Source organism: Pseudophryne corroboree, chromosome 10, assembly GCF_028390025.1.
Source record: "Pseudophryne corroboree isolate aPseCor3 chromosome 10, aPseCor3.hap2, whole genome shotgun sequence".
Lineage (NCBI taxonomy): Eukaryota > Metazoa > Chordata > Amphibia > Anura > Myobatrachidae > Pseudophryne > Pseudophryne corroboree.
The window spans coordinates 290140187-290159187 of NC_086453.1; the positions used below are offsets into that span (position 1 = coordinate 290140187).

The 19001-nt window shown below is 45.4% G+C and overlaps 1 protein-coding gene and 1 long non-coding RNA gene across 5 annotated transcripts in view; one reads left to right on the forward strand and one right to left on the reverse strand.

The window, feature by feature from the left end:
- The window catches only part of PRDM16 (PR/SET domain 16), a 795203-nt gene that overhangs the window by 694344 nt on the left and 81858 nt on the right, over positions 1–19001 (forward strand). The window lies entirely within an intron of this gene.
- LOC134965551 (uncharacterized) lies at positions 1362–2921 on the reverse strand. Its single transcript, XR_010188430.1, has 2 exons — positions 2729–2921; positions 1362–1534 (listed from the first exon to the last, which is right to left on the reverse strand). It is a non-coding gene; the product is annotated as an uncharacterized LOC134965551 (long non-coding RNA).

Consider the following 19001-nt stretch of genomic DNA (forward strand, 5'->3'; position numbering starts at 1 on the left):
CCATCGGAGCAATTCAATTGTTTCGTGTGCGGACCCGGAGGTACCGGGTTTAGCCACGCAAAGCAGCTAAACCCATTTAAAGTACTGCTTTGGATACCAAAAGTCCCGACATACTGCACGTTATAGATCGCTACCTCAGGAGGCTACAAGCTGAGATGTGTCCCCCCACAGCTATGCCCGCCCAAACAGATCAACAATTGAATTGCTTCTTTTGGAGCGCCTTAGTGCCAGTAGCGGGGGAAAACTACTGAATTTACCGCAGAGGGCTATGCTTGTGCCGAAGGGCAGCTTAAATACTCTTCAGAAGCCCAGTGTGCTAATATTCCTAGGGACCGTGCTGAAAGTGGGGTGGTACGGAGTACCATTAAGAAATCTGGTGGTGGTACGAAGTACCATCAGCCCTGCACTGGTGCATAATTTATAAGGGGCATTTTTTTGTGTGGGACATCAAATAGTGTCAGTGGCATAATAACTGTGTGTGGCATAATGTGTAATAGGCATTATGGTGTGTGGTATAATATGTAAGGCATTACGTTGTGTGGCATAATGTGTAATGGGCATTATGGTGTGTGGCAAAATGTGTAATAAGCATTACGGTGGGAGGCATAATATGTAATACGCATTACGTTGTGTGGCATAATGTGTAATGGGTATTTCGGTGTTTGGCATAATGTGTAAGGGGCATTATGGTGTGTGGCATAATGTGGCCATGCCCCTATTGTCATGTAGCAACTCCCCTAGTTATGTGTGACCACGCCCCCTCGTCACACATGACCACACCCATTTTAACTATCAGTACCACTAAGAAAAAATTTCTACTTGCTGCACTGCCTAGGGGTTCCTAGTCATTATCACTAATGGGTCAGTTTCTACAACCCACATGCTTTTGGTTACAAGATCATTCATTATTAAGGCCCATGGTGCTGCATAATACACAGTAAAATCACAGTACCTGGTTTCGGTACACCTTAGAAACTGAAGAGACACGCCTCTGTTTTCTGAAACACGCCCCCTTCCCATCTCCAAATGCCTGCAGACTGTCAGTCAGGCTGGGGCTTCCTCCACTCTACGCCCGGAGGTGCAGTACCGTCCATCGTGGTACATGCTCACTGCAGCTCCAAAGTACGCGCAGTGGAGAAACCATTGGACAGCAGCGACCGAAATGACGCAGCACCCAGCCCTGAATGAGACCTTCTGAACGTTCACTTGCAAATATCCAGTTTAGGAGATGAGTTGAGAAAATCTCCGGCATCCAATCTTCACAACTCAGGCAGGGAGGAATCTGTTAATCTAAACATTATTTTACACACTGAGAAAGGAAAACAACTGCCCAGAAAATATTTCATTAAAATAAACATCTATTCTTATAGTACAGAAACTTTAATGAGATTTGAGAGTGTGTTCGTTACCCTCTGGGCATGTTCCTTCGCCTTCCAGAGCAGTAGGGTTGCCTGGTTAAACAAGGGACATCTAACCCCTGGATCGGACAGTTTGATTTTTGCAGCGGCTGGCCGTCTAAATTTTCTTTTGATATCTATTTAAAACAAATGATATTCAACATTTTTAAATAATGAAAGCATTTTAACTGTTTATAAGAATATATTCTGTGATTTATGAATGTCAATGGAATTTTAATGCTTTCAAATTTGTTTTGCAATATCACTAATCGAATTGAGCCATCTGAGTAATGTGAAAACACACTCCCCATTATCAGAATATTTACAATATTTACATTTAGTGAATATGTCCTTTAAAAACTGTTATTAGTCACTGATTCAGGGAAAAAGTGGAGGGGGAAGCTGCTATATGTTTTCAATTACTTCTTAAATAGTTTTTATATAGCACTAAAGAAAAATCTGATTTAATGAAAAGACGTACTATGTTATTAGCAATAATTAATAAGCCTGAGTGATATTCTGCACACATAAAGGATTTCTAACCCTATAATTTTAATTGTCACCTTTGTGTTTGTCTACTGTAAGCATTTAAGATCTGAATGTATAAAAAATACTATTGATATACAACTTTGGCTAGTGTTATGCTAATGCTAGTATATCTATAGATCTCAGTATCCTGCACATGGGGGTCATTCTGAGATGTTTGCTAGCTGCCTTTGTTCGCTGCGTAACGATCATTGAAAAAAATGGCTAATCTGCTCATGCGTATGGACCGCAATGCGCACGCGCGTCTCACGGGTACGAAGTTCTTTGTGGTTTTGCACTGGTTCTAGCGACTATTCCAATCGCACAGCTGAACGCGCAAGGAGATTGACAGGAAGAGGGCGTTTCTGGGAGTCAACTGACCGTTTTCTGGGAGTGTTTGGAAAAATGCAGGCGTGGCTGGGCATTTGCTGGGCAGGTATCTGACGTCATTACCGTGTCACTCGTCGCAGCAATCATCGCACAGGATAAGTAACTACAGGACTGGTCTTGTTTTGCACAAAATGTGTTTGCAGCCACTCTGCTGCACAGGCGTTCGCACTCCTGCAAAGCGAAAATACACTCCCTTGTGGGCGGCGACTATGCGTTTGCACGGCTGCTAAAAACTGCTAGCGAGCGATCAACTCGGAATGACTCCCATATACCATTATTTCTCTACTCTTCCCCATAATTATTTCTTCTTCTTTATGACCTCTTTTGTTAGTTTTATTGAGGTTTCTTAATGTTCTTGCAATGCGTTGTTCGGAACATGGCCTAGCTGTAAAGAATATATATATATATATACCTACTTATTTTGTCTCCTGTCTGGGAGAAGCCCAGAGAGGAGATGCAGTAGTCCACTTCGTGGGGCAGTGCCGGACTGTCATGTCATTAACCCGCCCCCTACACACCATCGCCGCGATTGCATTGATTTTATTTCCATCCTTCCCACTTCATTAGGAAGCAGGCGAGATGCAGGGGAGCCCCTACCTTTCCGGGAGTGCGGGGAGAGTACTCGAAAAAAATCGTGAGTCTCCTGCATCTTCTGGGAGGGTAGGTAAGTATGCATATGTGTGACATCATTTGGGCAGGCTGTGACATCATTTGGGCAGGCTTTGACATCACAGATTGCACATATAGTTATGGGAAAGCCTGAAAATATATCAAGGATTTAGCAGGCACAAGCTCATGCTGAAGGACTCTACAGAGTAACAACAGCGAAATGTAACATAGACATTCTCCTGTGCCCCTTACATATAATGCTCACAGTAGTAGTGCCACACACAATGCCCACAGTAGTTGTGCCCCTTACACATATGTCCAGTTGTCCACAGGAGGGGAGATAGGGGGGAGTGAACGGCACCTACATGGGATATCAGCTTCAAACTGCCAGTGCTGTTGCCTGTCACAGAGCTTGACAGATGCAGCAGGGAGGAGAGAGGACAGAGGGAGCCGGAGGGCCCTGACACTGAGAGCTGCACTTCCCGCTGCCGGCGCCGCTGCCTGTCATACAGTTTTACAGGGACATCAGCAGCAACAGCAGGGTAGCAGAATGGGGAGAGCACCTCCCCAGCAGGGCTGGTGTAAGATAATTTGGCACCCTAGGCAAACTTATGTCCACCCCCAACACACACTCATACCCTTAGTTGAAAAAGTGTGGAGGTGATAGATCTGTGTCAGGGTTCAGCTCCACCTTACTATGCTGGCACTGTCGGTTGGCTTGTTCCTGTATATGGTGCGGGACCTCCCACAGCTGCTGCCACTGTGATTGGTTAGTAGATGTGGGGGAGTGGTAGTGTATCTGCAGGGTGCAGTGTGTATAGTGGGTGCTGCTGCTGACTCGGGTTCCAGGCGTGTCGCAGGGGACCATTGTGGACAGTGGGGGTGGCGGTTGAGGGGTTCCAGGATCACTATGGGGTTGGCCGAACAGCTCTGGTCTGGCATTACTACATCAGTGACAAGTGAAGTCACACCGATGAGTATGGCTCATGGATCTTGTCCCTGCTCCAGAAGCATGGCTGCCAGACAATGCTGGGCGTTGCCTGTGGCACAGGGTGAGCTCAGTGGGGAAGTGTTGTACCCAGGGCAAGCACGGCTTCCCAATCACTGCTACAGACTGATAGTCCGGACCATCTGTACAGTGTACACATTAGTGATAGCCCGATCCTAGAACACACACAGCTGTCACTATTATCAATGATCGTCCAATCACACTGACAGCATGGTCCATCCTATAACATATTGAGCTGTCACTAAGATGCCACTAAGATATTGCTTCATTGCTAATCTACTGCTACCAGTGGTGGAACTAGAGAGCGGTGTGCCCAGGTGCATAATTACGCTTTGGGCCCTCCCCTTCATCAGCCTCCCATGTGACAGTACTACACCTCATTTTATATATATATATATATATATATATATAGATAGAGAGAGAGAGAGAGAGAGAGCTCCGGTGCCTTTTGGAAACCGTCACATAACCAGCAATCCCTAGCAAGCAGCGGCACTCGGAGACTGACACATAAATACTTAGAAAATGCTGTGTTTTAATCCATAGTGGTGAACAAAACCATCCAATGTTTCGGGGTGCTAACACCCCTTTGTTTTCTCACCTTGACAAAGGGGTGTTAGCACCCCGAATCGTTGGATGGTTTTGTTCACCACTATGGATTAAAACACAGCATTTTCTAAGTATTTATGTGTCAGTCTCCGAGTGCCGCTGCTTGCTAGGGATTACTGGTTATATATTATTATTATTATCCTTTATTTATATGGCGCCACAAGGGTTCCGCAGCGCCCAATTACAGAGTACATAAATAATCAAACAGGAAAACAGCAACTTACAGTTGATGACAGTATAGGACAAGTACAGGGTAAATAAACATAGTTACATCAGCAGAAGACACTGGAATAAGTATCAAGTGGCAGAAGACTGATGGAATTGGTGCAGTTGAAGATTATTAAAGTAAGAAAGGATAAGCACATGAGGGAAGAGGGCCCTGCTCGTGAGAGCTTACATTCTAAAGGGGAGGGGTAGACAGACAGGGGTGACACAGTTGGGGTACATAGAGAGCGTAGAACAGAGGGTTAGGATGAGATTTGGCTGGGTTTGGTGAAGAAGTAGGTCTTGAGAGCCCGTTTGAAGTTTTGTAGAGAGGTGGAGAGTCTGAGGGGGAGAGGTAGGGAATTCCAAAGAAGTGGTGCAGCACGTGAAAAATCTTGGAGGTAGGAGTGGGAGGAAGTAATCCGTAGGCAGGAGAGTCGGCGTGCATTAGCAGAGCGAAGAGGACGGGTGGGAGTGTAAAGGGAGATAAGGTCAGAGATGTAGATGGGAGAGGAGTGGGTGAGGGCTTTGTAAGCGAGTGTGAGAAGTTTGAAATGGATTCTGAAAGGGAAGGGGAGCCAGTGAAGGTCTAGTAAGAGAGGAGAGGAGAACGTAGTGCGTTTGGTGAGGAAGATGAGCCGGGCAGCAGCATTGAGGATTGATTGGAGTGGAGAGAGGTATTTGTCAGGAATGCCAGTCAGGAGCAGATTACAGTAGTCCAGTCTGGAGATGACAAGTGAGTGGATAAGAGTCTTAGTAGCATCCTGGGTCAGAAAGGGTCTGATCCTGGAAATATTTTTTAGATGAAAATGGCAGGTTTGTGAGAGGTGCTGAATGTGTGGTTTGAAGGAGAGGGAGGAGCCAAGGATTACTCCAAGACAGCGCACTTGGGGGCTAGAGGAGATAGTAGTGCCATCAATAGATAATGAGATTGTAGGAGGTGAGGTTATGCGGGAGGGAGGGAAGATGATCAGCTCGGTCTTAGACATGTTAAGTTTAAGAAAGCGCTGGGACATCCAGGAAGAGGTAGCAGAGAGACAGTTGGAGATACGAGTGAGGAGAGCAGGGGAGAGGTCTGGAGAGGAAAGATAGATTGGGTGTCATCAGCGTAGAGATGATATTGGAAACCAAAAGAACTAATGAGCTTACCTAGTGAGGACGTATAGAGAGAGAAGAGAAGAGGACCAAGGACAGAACCTTGGGGTACCCCTACAGGTAGTGGAAGTGAGGGGGAGGTGGAGTCATGAGAGGAGACAGAGAAAGAACGGTCAGAAAGGTAGGAGGACAGCCAAGAGAGGGCAGTGTCACGTAGACCAATGGAGTGAAGAATTTGCAGTAGGAGAGGATGGTCCACAGTGTCAAAAGCAGCAGAGAGATCAAGTAGAATAAGTATAGAGTAGTGTCCCTTAGATTTTATATATATATATATATATATATATAATTACAAAGTAACTTCAATAAAGCCAGTATATTACCATACCCACCGCACAAAATAATCTACACAATGCCCCCCAAAAAATACTACATTACTCAACCCACCTCACCCATACACAAAATATATTAATATACAACCCTCTACAATACATTACTACACCCCCCAACCCACCTCTCCTACCAGTTAACATAAATATACAAGCACACAGATACATTACACCCCTCAACCTATTTCTCTCCCCAGATAATATATGTAAAACCCACTGATAAATTGCTATAAACCCCCAGATACATTGCACCCCTCAACCCACCTGCCCAAGCAATATAAGTATACACCCTCCACTTCACCCATATAACATAAATAAGTACACAGACCTTGTCAGGTACTTACCTCTGTGCAGGAGGCTCTGTGTTCCCTCACACATCAGTTGCAGCAGCATCCAGACCAGGCAGTACAGGAGGGGCGGGGACTCGGTAATAGGGGCTAGGAGATGGGACCTTCTGCCTGCAGGGAACGACATTCTGTGCAAAGCATGAGAGAGGGCGGGGGGAGGAGGTAGTGATAGGAGGGGGGAAGGAAGGATAGGTTGTGCAGAGCAGGAGAGAGGGGGGGGAGGAAGGATAGGTTGTGCAGAGCAGCAGAGAGGGAGGGCGGAGTTGCTTGCTGTGCAGAGCAGGAGAGGGCGAGAGTCAGTGTCAGACTTTGTGCAGGGGGGGGATTGCTGTGCAGAGCAGGAGAGGGGGGGACTCGGGACAGGCTGTGTGCACTACAGAGCAGGAGGAGAGTTCGATGGGGGACATGTTGTACAGACTGCAGAGCTGGAGGGGGGACAGAGAAAGGGGGTGGGGAAAGGGGATATCACTCATTGGCTGCAGGAGAGGACAGGTCATGCAGAGGTAGAGCCTGTAAATGTGGAGCAGTGCGGCGCCTGGCCAGTAGAAGCAGGGGGAGAAAAGAGGGGAGGATATCTGAAGGGCAGATCACATCCCCCTGTCGCCGGACCACTGTGTATCTTTTCACGCTGGGGGACAGATCCACTATAGAGAGGAGCAGGGGAGATATGTGGACTGATCGTGCTCCCCCTACTCTTCTCCAGCCGGACAAACTCCTCCTTGTTCTTTAGGGCCTGTGGCCAGCTGTGACACACAGTATTGTAATGAGTCTGCGTGACTCATTATTAGTACTGCTGATGCCAGGGGCCGGCTACGGGCCGCCCCTTCAGGTCCCCCGCCCATAGGCAGCTGCCTAATGGAAGCGCCGGCCCTGCTTCCCAGACCGATGCCTCCCTGTATTTCATACCCTTGCTGAGCAGGTTGTGCTGGCTCTTCCTGTGCTAGTCATAATTCAGCAACAAAATGTACACATGCTTTATACTAATAAGTATAGAAGTTTTGTCAGGAGCCCATAATTTTCCATTTATGTATTGAGGCACAATGGTGTAGCATACTATGTATTGGGGCACTGTGGTGTGGCATACTATGTATTGAGGACACTGCTGTGTGTTATATTATGTATTGGGGCACAATGGTATGGCATAATATATATTGGGTGCACTATGGTGTAGAATACTATGTATTGGGGCACAATGGTATGGCATAATATATATTGGGTCCACTGTGGTGTAGAATACTATGTATTGGGGCACTTGGGTGTGGTATACTGGAGCACAATGGTGTGGCAGACTATGCATTGGTGCACTGTGATGTGGCATACTCTGGGGGCACTGTGGCGTGGCATACTACAGTATGTATTGGGGGCATACTATGAATTGGACACTGGAGATGCATATGTATTGGGGTCTGATGGCATGTGGGGAAACCTGAGGGGCAATGAAGGGTCAAGATTGATGTTCTATAGAAGTTTTTGGAAATTTTGGTTGTAGACGAAAGTGTGTCTCCTAAACTTTTAAGCTGGCTCCTAGATTTTCAAAAAATTTGTCGCCCCTGATTTATTAGGTGAGTATTTTGATGATGTCCCATGGTCAGGTCATGTTGGGGTGTAGTGGCCTATGGGCCTAATTCAGACCTGGTCGCACGCAGTTTTTTTTTTGCACTGCTGCAACCAGGTAATTGCCGCCTACAGGGGTGGGGGTAATCGATTTGCAGGGGTGCGATCGGCTGTGCAGTGAGCTGCACAAACAAAAGTTTGTGCAGTTTCTGCACAGCCCAGGACTTACTTAGCCGCTGTGACTATCCGGACAGGTGGTGACGTCAGGAATCCGCCTCCGGAATGGCTGGGCACGCTTGCGTTTTTCTGGACACTCCCAGAAAACGGTGAGTTGTCGCCCACGAATGCCTTCTGCCTGTCAATCTTCTTGCGATCACCGGTGCGATCTCTTTCTTCTTTAGATTCGTCGCCAAGGTGCCTGCGCATTGTGGGCCAAACGCATGCGCTGTTCAGACCCGATCGCACGGTTTCAAAAAATGCAGCGTGCGATCGGGTCTGAATGACCCCCTATGTCTGTATAATGTCTAAAAGAATTGTTATGATCATGTATGGTAGTCAGGTCATGTTGGGGATGTTGTGTCCTATGTCTGTATATGGTGTAGTATGATCATGTCCAGTAGCCAAATCATGTTGGGCCTGTAGTGTCCTATGTCTGTATAGGGTGTAATAGATGGGTATTATGACTATGTCCAGTGGTCAGGTCATGTTGTGCCTGTAGTGTCCTATGTATGTATAGGGTGTAATAGATGGGTATTATGGTTATGTCCAGTGGTCAGGTCACGTTGGGCCTGTAGTGCCCTATGTCTGTATAGGGTGTAACAGATGGGTATTATGGTTATTATGGTTATGTCCAGTAGTCAGGTCATGTTAGGGGTGTAGTATCCTATGTCTGTACAGGGTGTAATAGATGGGTATTATGGTTATGTCCACTGGTCAGGTCATGTTGGGCCTGTAGTGCCCTATGTCTGTATAGGGTGTAATAGATGGGTATTATGGTTATGTCCAGTAGTCAGGTCATGTTGGGGGTGTAGTGTCCTATGTCTGTATAGGGTGTAATAGATGGGTATTATGGTTATGTCCAGTAGTCAGGTCATGTTGGGCCTGTAGTATCCTATGTCTGTATAGGGTGTAATAGATGGGTATTATGGTTATGTCCACTGGTCAGGTCATGTTGGGCCTGTAGTGTCCTATGTCTGTACAGGGTGTAATAGATTGGTATTATGGTTATGTCCAGTGGTCAGGTCATGTTGGGCCTGTAGTGTCCTATATCTGTATAGGGTGTAATAGATGGGTATTATGGTTATGTCCAGTGATCAGGTCATGTTGGGGGTGTAGTTTCCTATGTCTGTATAGGGTGTAATAGATGGGTATTATGGTTATGTCCAGTGATCAGGTCATGTTGGGGGTGTAGTGTCCTATATCTGTATATGGTGTAATAGATGGGTATTATGGTTATGTCCAGTAGTCAGGTCATGTCAGGGGTGTAGTATCCTATGTCTGTATAGGGTGTAATAGATGGGTATTATGGTTATGTCCAGTGGTCAGGTCATGTTGGGCCTGTAGTGTCCTATATCTGTATAGGATGTAATAGATGGGTATTATGGTTATGTCCAGTAGTCAGGTCATGTTGGGGGTGTAGTGTCCTATGTCTGTATAGGGTGTAATAGATGGGTATTATGGTTATGTCCACTGGTCAGGTCATGTTGGGCCTGTAGTGTCCTATATCTGTATAGGGTGTAATAGATGGGTATTATGGTTATGTCCAGTGGTCAGGTCATGTTGGGGGTGTAGTTTCCTATGTCTGTATAGGGTGTAATAGATGGGTATTATGGTTATGTCCACTGGTCAGGTCATGTTGGGCCTGTAGTGTCCTATATCTGTATAGGATGTAACAGATGGGTATTATGGTTATGTCCAGTAGTCAGGTCATGTTGGGGATGTTGTGTCCTATGTCTGTATATGGTGTAGTATGATCATGTCCAGTAGTCAGGTCATGTTGGGCCTGTAGTGTCCTATGTCTGTATAGGGTGTAATATATGGGTATTATGGTTATGTCCAGTAGTCAGGTCATGTTGGGGGTGTAGTGTCCTATGTCTGTATAGGGTGTAATAGATGGGTATTATGGTTATGTCCAGTAGTCAGGTCATGTTGGGCCTGTAGTGTCCTATGTCTGTATAGGGTGTAATAGATGGGTATTATGGTTATGTCCAGTGGTCAGGTCATGTTGGGCCTGTAGTGTCCTATGTCTGTATAGGGTGTAATAGATGGGTATTATGGTTATGACCAGTAGTCAGTTCATGTTGGGGGTGTAGTGTCCTATGTCTGTATAGAGTGTAATAGAAGTGTATTATCAGGGACGTAGCCAGAACTTTGTGGGCCCCGTAGCAATATTTTGAAGAGGCCCCTGTCCGAATGTGGTTATGTTCAGTGGTCATGTTGGGAAGATTCACTTACCCAATAGAAAGGTGTTTATGGGAATTGTTTCACAAGGTTTATTATTGTGTTATGATGGCCTATTATATACTTTACCACCAGCGCTATGCAGATCGTATGGTCTGTCATGACAGCTGTCTGCTGGGGTTGGCTTTTCACATTGAGGTGTAATCCTGCAGTGTGCTTACTGAGTTAATTACCTGTGGGTTTGTGGTGAAGTCACTGTGCAGGAACCCTGATAATACATACCACCAGACCCCTGCAGTCAGTACGGCTTTATGAGGAGGTGTTACCCCAGTGTAAAGAAGAACTTGCCGGTCTGTTTCCTCTGTGGTATGTGGGGGTAGACAATGTGTGATCTCAAAGGGCAAAGTTATATCTTAATCATGGTTCAACTTCTTATAATAAAGTCAATTTTCTTTTTCTTTTTTTAATTATCTCCATAAAAGCAAAAAGACCTTTCACAGTGAGGGTTAGTTCCAATTGTTCTTTCAATGTGTGCTGCACTGAAGAGGCAGCAATTTTGCCTTAGTGATCTCACTCACAAAATGTCAATTGTTAGCAAGAGGTACAGTACAGTATATAAGTATAATAATAGCTAAACTTAGACTTGCTGTACAGTGAGCCATATTGTCTAACCTTTCTTTTGCTTGCTGTTTCTCTGCGTACATGACCGCAGCTGGCTGCATATACACACCCCGAAAACGGCAGTGACACACCTGCATTTTTGTCGCCACTCCCTGAAAACTCCCCGTTAACACCTCCAACTGGTCACCTCCTGTCAATCGCTTTTCCATAAAATCCTCATTGCGAGCAGGATTGCAACAGCACCATACGATGGTGATCATGAAATCACAAGCACAATACATCTAAAGGGGAGGGGGGCAGGTCTGCGTCTTCGCAGAAAATGCCTATCACTTCTGAATTTCTAGGCTACCACTCCTTCATATTAATCCTTGTATTGCTGCAAAAAGTGGGACTCCCCGGTGGGCCAAAACAAAAATATAGGCTGTTGGGATGCGGGAAAATCAGAATGGTTCGGCCTAAGCAGCGAAAGTTGGTCCAGATGATTAAATGCACAGACAGATCTCTCACAACAACTATACACCCTGAGAGCTACCGTGACCACTCAGAGACCCCACTTTTTGCCATATCTATGGAAAAAGGGGATGCGGTCAATTTACCTACAATCAAAATCCCAACAACCATTGACAGACGGTCAAAATCCCGACAAGGTCAAAATATAGACATTTAAGATGTCGACAGGTCAAAAAGTCAACATGAGTTTTTCATGATTTTTTTTATTGAAATCAACTTGTTCATACTTTACAATCCCAGTGGACCTGGAGGGGAATGTAAAAATGTGCCGAGAGCAGCGAGGCACCGTGCCCGAATGACACGGTACACTCATATGGTGTCCATGTCGACATACACACAATGAAAAACTCATGTCAACTTTTTGACCTGTCGACATTGAAATGTCGGTATTTTGACCTTGTCTGTATTTTAAATGTCCGTATTGTGACCTTGTCAGCATTTTGACCTTGTCAGGATTTTAACCATCGGTCAATTGTTGTCGGGATATTGACCATCGGGATTTTGATTGTAGGTATTTCATTCTGATCCCGGAAAAAGGCCATAGGCTTCCATCACCTGAGTCCAAGCTCCAGAAAGTGTTGCATTCCAGGAGAAAAGCAGTAAAACCTCCATAAATTGCATTTTGTAAGTTTTGGCTGCAATTTTTAAGCTATGATGCATCCCACCCTAGATCTTGGGCAATACTTAGATTACTTTTAGTTTTAATTATTAATTGATGCACCCATTTCAATTGTAGTATGAAATGGGTTGCAATTATGTGACCGGCGGTCAGGAGACCAGTGGTCACAATACTGGCCCCTAAATCTCGCCAGCTCACAATCCACTGCCAGGATACCGGCGTCAGTTTGCTGACCGCCGGTCACGCATGCCCAACCCTATGAAACATCCCTCAAAAGTTTAAATACAGTTTCTATAAAGTGGGGTTTTTTTTAAATAAAAAAATTATAGAAAGACCCCAGAAACTGACACGATTATAAAACCAAAGCAATCACAGACCCATAGACTAGTCATGAACTACTGTCTGTTTTTACATCCACACCTTGTCTAGCTAGATTGTCCTCATTTTTACGCGTTTTATGTGTTTTGCTGTCCTCCGTATTCATCCGGCATGTGAAAAATCCACAATAATGACCGTAATAAATAACAGTCCAAGCTTTAAACCAAACCCAGAACACTAATAAAAGAATTATTCTATTCACATTTGAAGATTGTTAGATATCATCAGTCAGTGGAAAATGAAGGTTCTGTAGTAGATAAACTGAAGAGCGTTAGGGTAAGCAGATTTTAATGAGACTTGTTAATACAGTAAATAATCTAAGACTTAAGTTCCCACAGTGTATATTTTGTATGACCTCGCTTTTACCACGATCTGTGAAACCACGTGTTACAAACCTGTATTTTCACTTTTACAGTACAAGTTTCTCACAGTGTCCCGGTGCTGTATAATTGTCACCGATGGCTGGTAGTATTTTTATCCTTCTTTGTATGGAGTAAAGTTTCATCAAATTCAAGAAGCAATATCTGTTCTGTCTTTACCCTGTTTATCACACATTTAGGGGCCGATAGTCACCCAAATGGACAATATCTATGGGGCTTGGTGGGTCAGATGATTGTGTCTAAAGATACTCAGAATAAGAAAGCATCCCATATTAAAGGAGATGTTCACCCCAATATACTGTAGTTTTTTTCTAATATTAAACACCATATCATCAAAGTGCCCAGTCTGATGCCAAGACTTTCATGTGTTTGTCAACCAATAGGGCACGTCTGCAATGGTTAATTCAGTGTTCACAAATACCCGCCAACAATTTAAAAAAAAATTGAATTACAACAAAGTTTACCCAAACAATCATGAGTTGTCTCAGTGATGTCACTAGCTCCTAGTGGGTTTATAGGCTGTATCCAACCTCACTAAGTGGCTGCCTCCGTTGTGTCTAAGAAACAACTGCTCTTAAATGTGTCTATTATCAGGGCTGGCAGAACAGGGTAAGTACGGTCAGCACAGTAGTGGTGTCACCGCCTTCTATTCAACTATCTAGATTCTGTGCTCTGATTTCCACAGGGGTATGGGGGGTTGGCATATGAACAGTAGTCGGGGTTGGACTGGCCCACAGGGATGTACTGGAAAACCCTGGTGGGCCCCACTGCCTGGGGGCCCCCTCATCCTCCTCTAGGGATCAGGATCTAGACTCTGCACTTGAATTATACATTACACATGTTACCATATACTGCACATGACTATGGTGTATTTTCTACAGTGCTTTGCTGTTATTAACCTGGTACATTATTATGCATGCGCAAGCAGTATTTACTATATAAATTTGTTAAAGGGTCCAGCCCATGCACTCTTCAATGGTTAGGCAAGCCTTTGTGGCAGCTAGCCGCACCCCCTCTGTAGAGTGGCCACAACCCAAAATATGGGCACCCTACAACTGCATCCGCCCGGTGGGCCCTATATACCCCAGTCTGACACTGACAGTAGTGAATCTTTCATGAATGTGCAGTAAGACACCGAACTGAGCTTCACAGCACCAACAATGTCACTGACAGGAGGGTACCAGAGACCCCAGAGCAGGCTTGGACTGGCCCACAGGGGAACAGGGGAAACCACCGTTGGGCCCCACTCCCTGGGGGCCCGCCTCCTGCTCTAAGGATCAGGTTCCAGACTGTGCACTTGAATTATACATCATACATATGTTACCTTATACTGGACTATGTGCATTTTCTACAGTGCATTGCTGTTATTAATCTGTTATATTGTCATGCATGCAGCAGCTGAATTTACTGTATATATTTATAAAGGGGCCCAGACGTTGCACTTTCTAATGGTTAGTCAAACCAATGAGGTGCAGGCCACACCCCCTCTGTGGACTGGCCACACCCCTAAACATGGGCCCCTACCACGGCATTTACCCGGTGGGCCCTACATGCTCCAGTCCGACACTGCCCCGGAATCAGCCATATCTGCTGTGGTCCACATCATAATACACCATTCTTGGACACTAAGTGGTTGTAAAAGACGGCGGCTCAAATGGAACTACGTTTTGTGAGGCGCACATTACCTATCAGAGCTATCCTTCTTGTACCATTAAGTGTTAATCTTAAAGACGTTTCATGGTACAGTCATTAAACTGCTGATAGTGACAGCACAGGATCCCAATCATATTTACAAGAGCTCCTGTGAAGTCATTTCTAGACAATTGCTTTGTTGGCCTAGCAGACAATGCACATAGCTCCCACGTCTATCACTAGGGAACACAATGCTAGCGATTGGATCAACCATCATGCACAAGCTTTCTCCACCAGCCCAGATGATAAAATATATGTATTTTCCAAGTAATTAAAACAAAGGAAAGTTCATGGGGACCCTAGGTGCAGCTCCACCTCTTCCCCTCTCTGTTCAGAGCTGGGCCTGAGGAATGGGCCAGTCTTGTGCCCAGATGTCTGGACGCACTCAACATGGGTTGTCAGGAAGTGAAGCCTTTTGTTAGGAACAATTCAATATCCAAAGCACAACATAACAGGGGTGAGAATTCTATCTCACTCTCTACAGGATAAAAAAGATATTAATTTTCTTTCCTTTTTTTCCTCTTCTTTTTTTTTTTTTTTTTTTAATAAATTGCATTGTATGGTATAATTAAATGAATTATTACATGTAAGCATAATTAAGCCAGTGATAACTACTGTATATAAGAAAAAAAATCATGTACATCAGTTAATACAAAAATGAAAAAGTTACACCCAAAGATGCTTTACTGTTCTTTTAGTATAGTAAGATGAGGTGGCTGGTACTGGGCAGTGCTCAGCGGGTTTTTCATCTTGGCTTCCATCATTCTTGGGCCTCAGGTACAATAAGGGCTGTTTTACTCACTAAGGGCTGTTTTACACACACCGGTTTTCACCGGATGGCAAAAAGCCGGACAAACCTTGTCCGGCTTTTTGCCATCCAGCAGGGTCTTTCACACACAACAGCTTTGAGCCGTTTTTAATGCTGTGCGCATGCGCCGCAACAGGACCAGCTTGAAAAAGACCCGTTGTGTGTTAAAGTTCCCATTCACACACACGGTTCACTGCTTACAAGGACGGCGCGGCCCCAGGCCCGGCAGCCGGACATTTCAGTGGATATTTCCAGCTGTAAGCCGGCAGCCGTGCCCTGTGAACTGACACATTACTCTTCATGAACTGACACATTACTCTTCATTACTCTTCATGGTCATCTCTGCGGGACAGCAAAAAGCCGGCCGGTATTTTGCTGGGGCGGTGCTACCCAGCCAGTGTGAAACAGCCCTCAGTGTCCTAGCAGTTGGCCATACCCTATGGGCAGGATGTAATGCAGTGCGAAACACAGGGCCTTCTTAACAGCAGTGTAGGCCCCTGGGCACAGCAATGCACTGGGCCCCCTACCCACTCTCCAGCGGTAGGGGAGGGGGTGCTATCAGCGGCAGCTTTGATGTCCCGCAGGCAGTAAGGAGTGTTCTTCTATCTTCCGCTAAGCATGTAGGACCCAGGGCCGTCTTAACAGCAGTGTAGGCCCCTGGGCATAGCAATGCACTGGGCCCCCAAACCATCCTCCAGTGGTAGGGGTGGGGGGTGCTATCAGTGGCAGCATTGATGTCCCATGGGCGGTAGGGGGTGTTCTATCTTCCGCTCAGCATGTAGGAGCTGGAGCAGTCATTTCTGGTAATTACTCCTTTACTGCACAGATGGTGTAAGATGGGGTGGGAGGGAGAGCACTAAACTGTAGAAGAGGCATTGGGCTGAATCAAGGGGCCCTGGTACATGACTTCCATGACTTCCAGGGTGGTAGGGGGTGTGTAATACGCAGTGGAGTGGATAGTGGAGTGGACTTAATATTAATCATTTTCCGGTGGGAGGGAAGCAGGGACGGATCCAGACTTTTCTTTTAGGGGGAGCGGTTTATTTATTCCTGACTCCTCCCCTACATTCATTACTCCTCCCACTTCCTGTACCAACTGTCAATTAATGCTCTAAAGAGCATAGAAAGCATTCCTAGGCTGCACATGTACTTCTTATGTAGTACACACACACACTGGGCACATGTAACTACTAACACACCGATGGGCGGCACACACTGCCCAAGTTGGGGGTGACGGCATGTGATTATGGCAGATGGGGCTAGGGGCCACAGGGACACGTAGGATGGGGAGGGATGTTAGTGCAGCCACACACCATCACCTGGCAGCAGCCCCCACCTCATGTAAGTGGGCGTGGCTATGACAGTTAGGGGGGGCGTTCGCCCGCCCCCCCCCCCCTCCCCTGGATCCGGCCCTGGAGGGAAGCTTGGTTGACTGCAGATATCTCCAGTTCCTGGAAATAGATTTCTTAGTTTTGAATGCGATAAAAACTAGAGAGTCCCACCTTTCAGGAGGTTCTGGGGACTTGGGGATCAGATTTCAGGAGCCAGAGCAATCCACTGGCAAAAATATAAAACTGCAAACCAGATGTGTGGAGATGAAGCAGGGACCAGCTGCTTGAAGGCTGATATCTCCAGTTCTTGGCATAATAGAGACAAGCTGCCAGTATCCACTGAAAGGGGAGAGTCCCATCTTTTGGAGAATACCCTCAAATAAACTCTAAGTCAGACACAACCTGAGATTTCTGGCTGGGAAGAGCAATGAACAGTCTTGGATGGGGACCACTGCTTCGAAGTCAGATATCTCCGGTTCCCCAGGGCCAATTTTCAAAAATCTGGTATCCCTGGAAAGAGGGGACCCTCAGCTATCAGCCTAGTGCCCTTAGACTCCTGGGGCCCTTGGGCAAGAGCCCATACGAAAAGACGGCCCTGGTAGGACCTGGAGCAGTAATTACTGCTAATTACTCCATTACTGCACAGATGGGGCTAAACTGTAGAAGGGGGCATTGGGCTGAATGAAGAAGCCCAGGTACATGACTTTCAGGGTGGTAGGGGTGTTTAATACATAGGGGAGGGTGGATAGTGGAGTGGGCTTAATATTCATCATTTTACGGTGGGATGGTAGCTCACTTGACTGCAGATATCTCAAGCTCCTGAAAATATATTTCTTAGCTTTAAATGGGATACAAATCTAGAGAGTCCCACCTTTCAGGAGATACTGGGGACTTGGGGATCAGAGTTCAGTAGCCAGAGCAATTCACCAACGAAAATTTAAAACTGCATATTAGGCTTGTGGAGCTGGAGCAGGGACCAGCTGTTTGAAAGCAGGTATCTCTGGTTCTGAGAGAGAGAGTCCCAGCTTTTAGAGCATACCCTCAGAAAAACTGTAAGTCAGACAGAACCTGCGATATCTGGCTGGGAAGAGCAATTAACAGGCTCAGATGGGGACCACTGCTTTCACGTTGGATATCTCCGGTTCCCCAGGGCCGATTTTCAAAAATCTGGTACCCCTGGAAAGAGGGGACCCTCAGCTATCAGCCTAGGGCCCTTATACTCCTGGGGCCCTTGGGCAAGAGCCCATTGAGCCCATACAAAAAGACGGCCCTGGCGAAACAGGCGGAGCTCCGAGATTCCGGCCGAACTTGTACAGTTTTTTAAAGCATCAATTATTTACAAGGCAAAACCAACCTGGTTATGCCTTGTGAATGATTGCTGCTTTTAAAAAAAAGCGTACAAGTTTGGCCAGAATGTAGGAGCTTCGGCCGCCTCGCAATGCGTTACATCCGGCCCTTTAACTTTTATAGCTGGATTTGATCATTTAATACTTTTAGTCATTGGTAATGTTCTATTGATGTCATAATTTGAGGGTTTCAGTAAATAAATGTATTTATACATTGCAGGGCACAGTATTTTAGTCTGTACTACGCCCCACTGTTGCCAAGTCCAGCCTTGGGGATAATATTAGATTTCTGGGTAACTCGTCTCATGTCCACCATGCAACAGTACACGTTATGTGAATACTTTATCAAGGTTACAAAAAAAACTCTGTGAAATGTTTTGGAAATAACTAAGTAATTGAGATAAATAAAATGTTATTTGCTATAATTATTTTGAAGATTTGTCTGTTTTTGTTTTACTATAGACACTATATAGGGTCACAGTTACTATTACGGTGTATATGTGAATGTACAGTATCTATAGATGTATGTTTTATCAGTGTTCTAGGTTTGTGCACTTTTGTGATCGAGGCACATTCACTCAGATTAGAGAGTTTGACTCGCCAAACATTTTCTTACACTTGCTATTGACGTCTCTTGATTTTTAAATCAGTTTAATGATACGTTTAGTTGTTAGGTGCGATTTTCTTTTTTCTTCAGGATGTTTTTATATTATTATTATTATTATTATTATTGTAGGTATTTATTTCATATTTGCTGTTTTTGTTACATGTCTGTTTTTGTTGTTGTAAGTGGA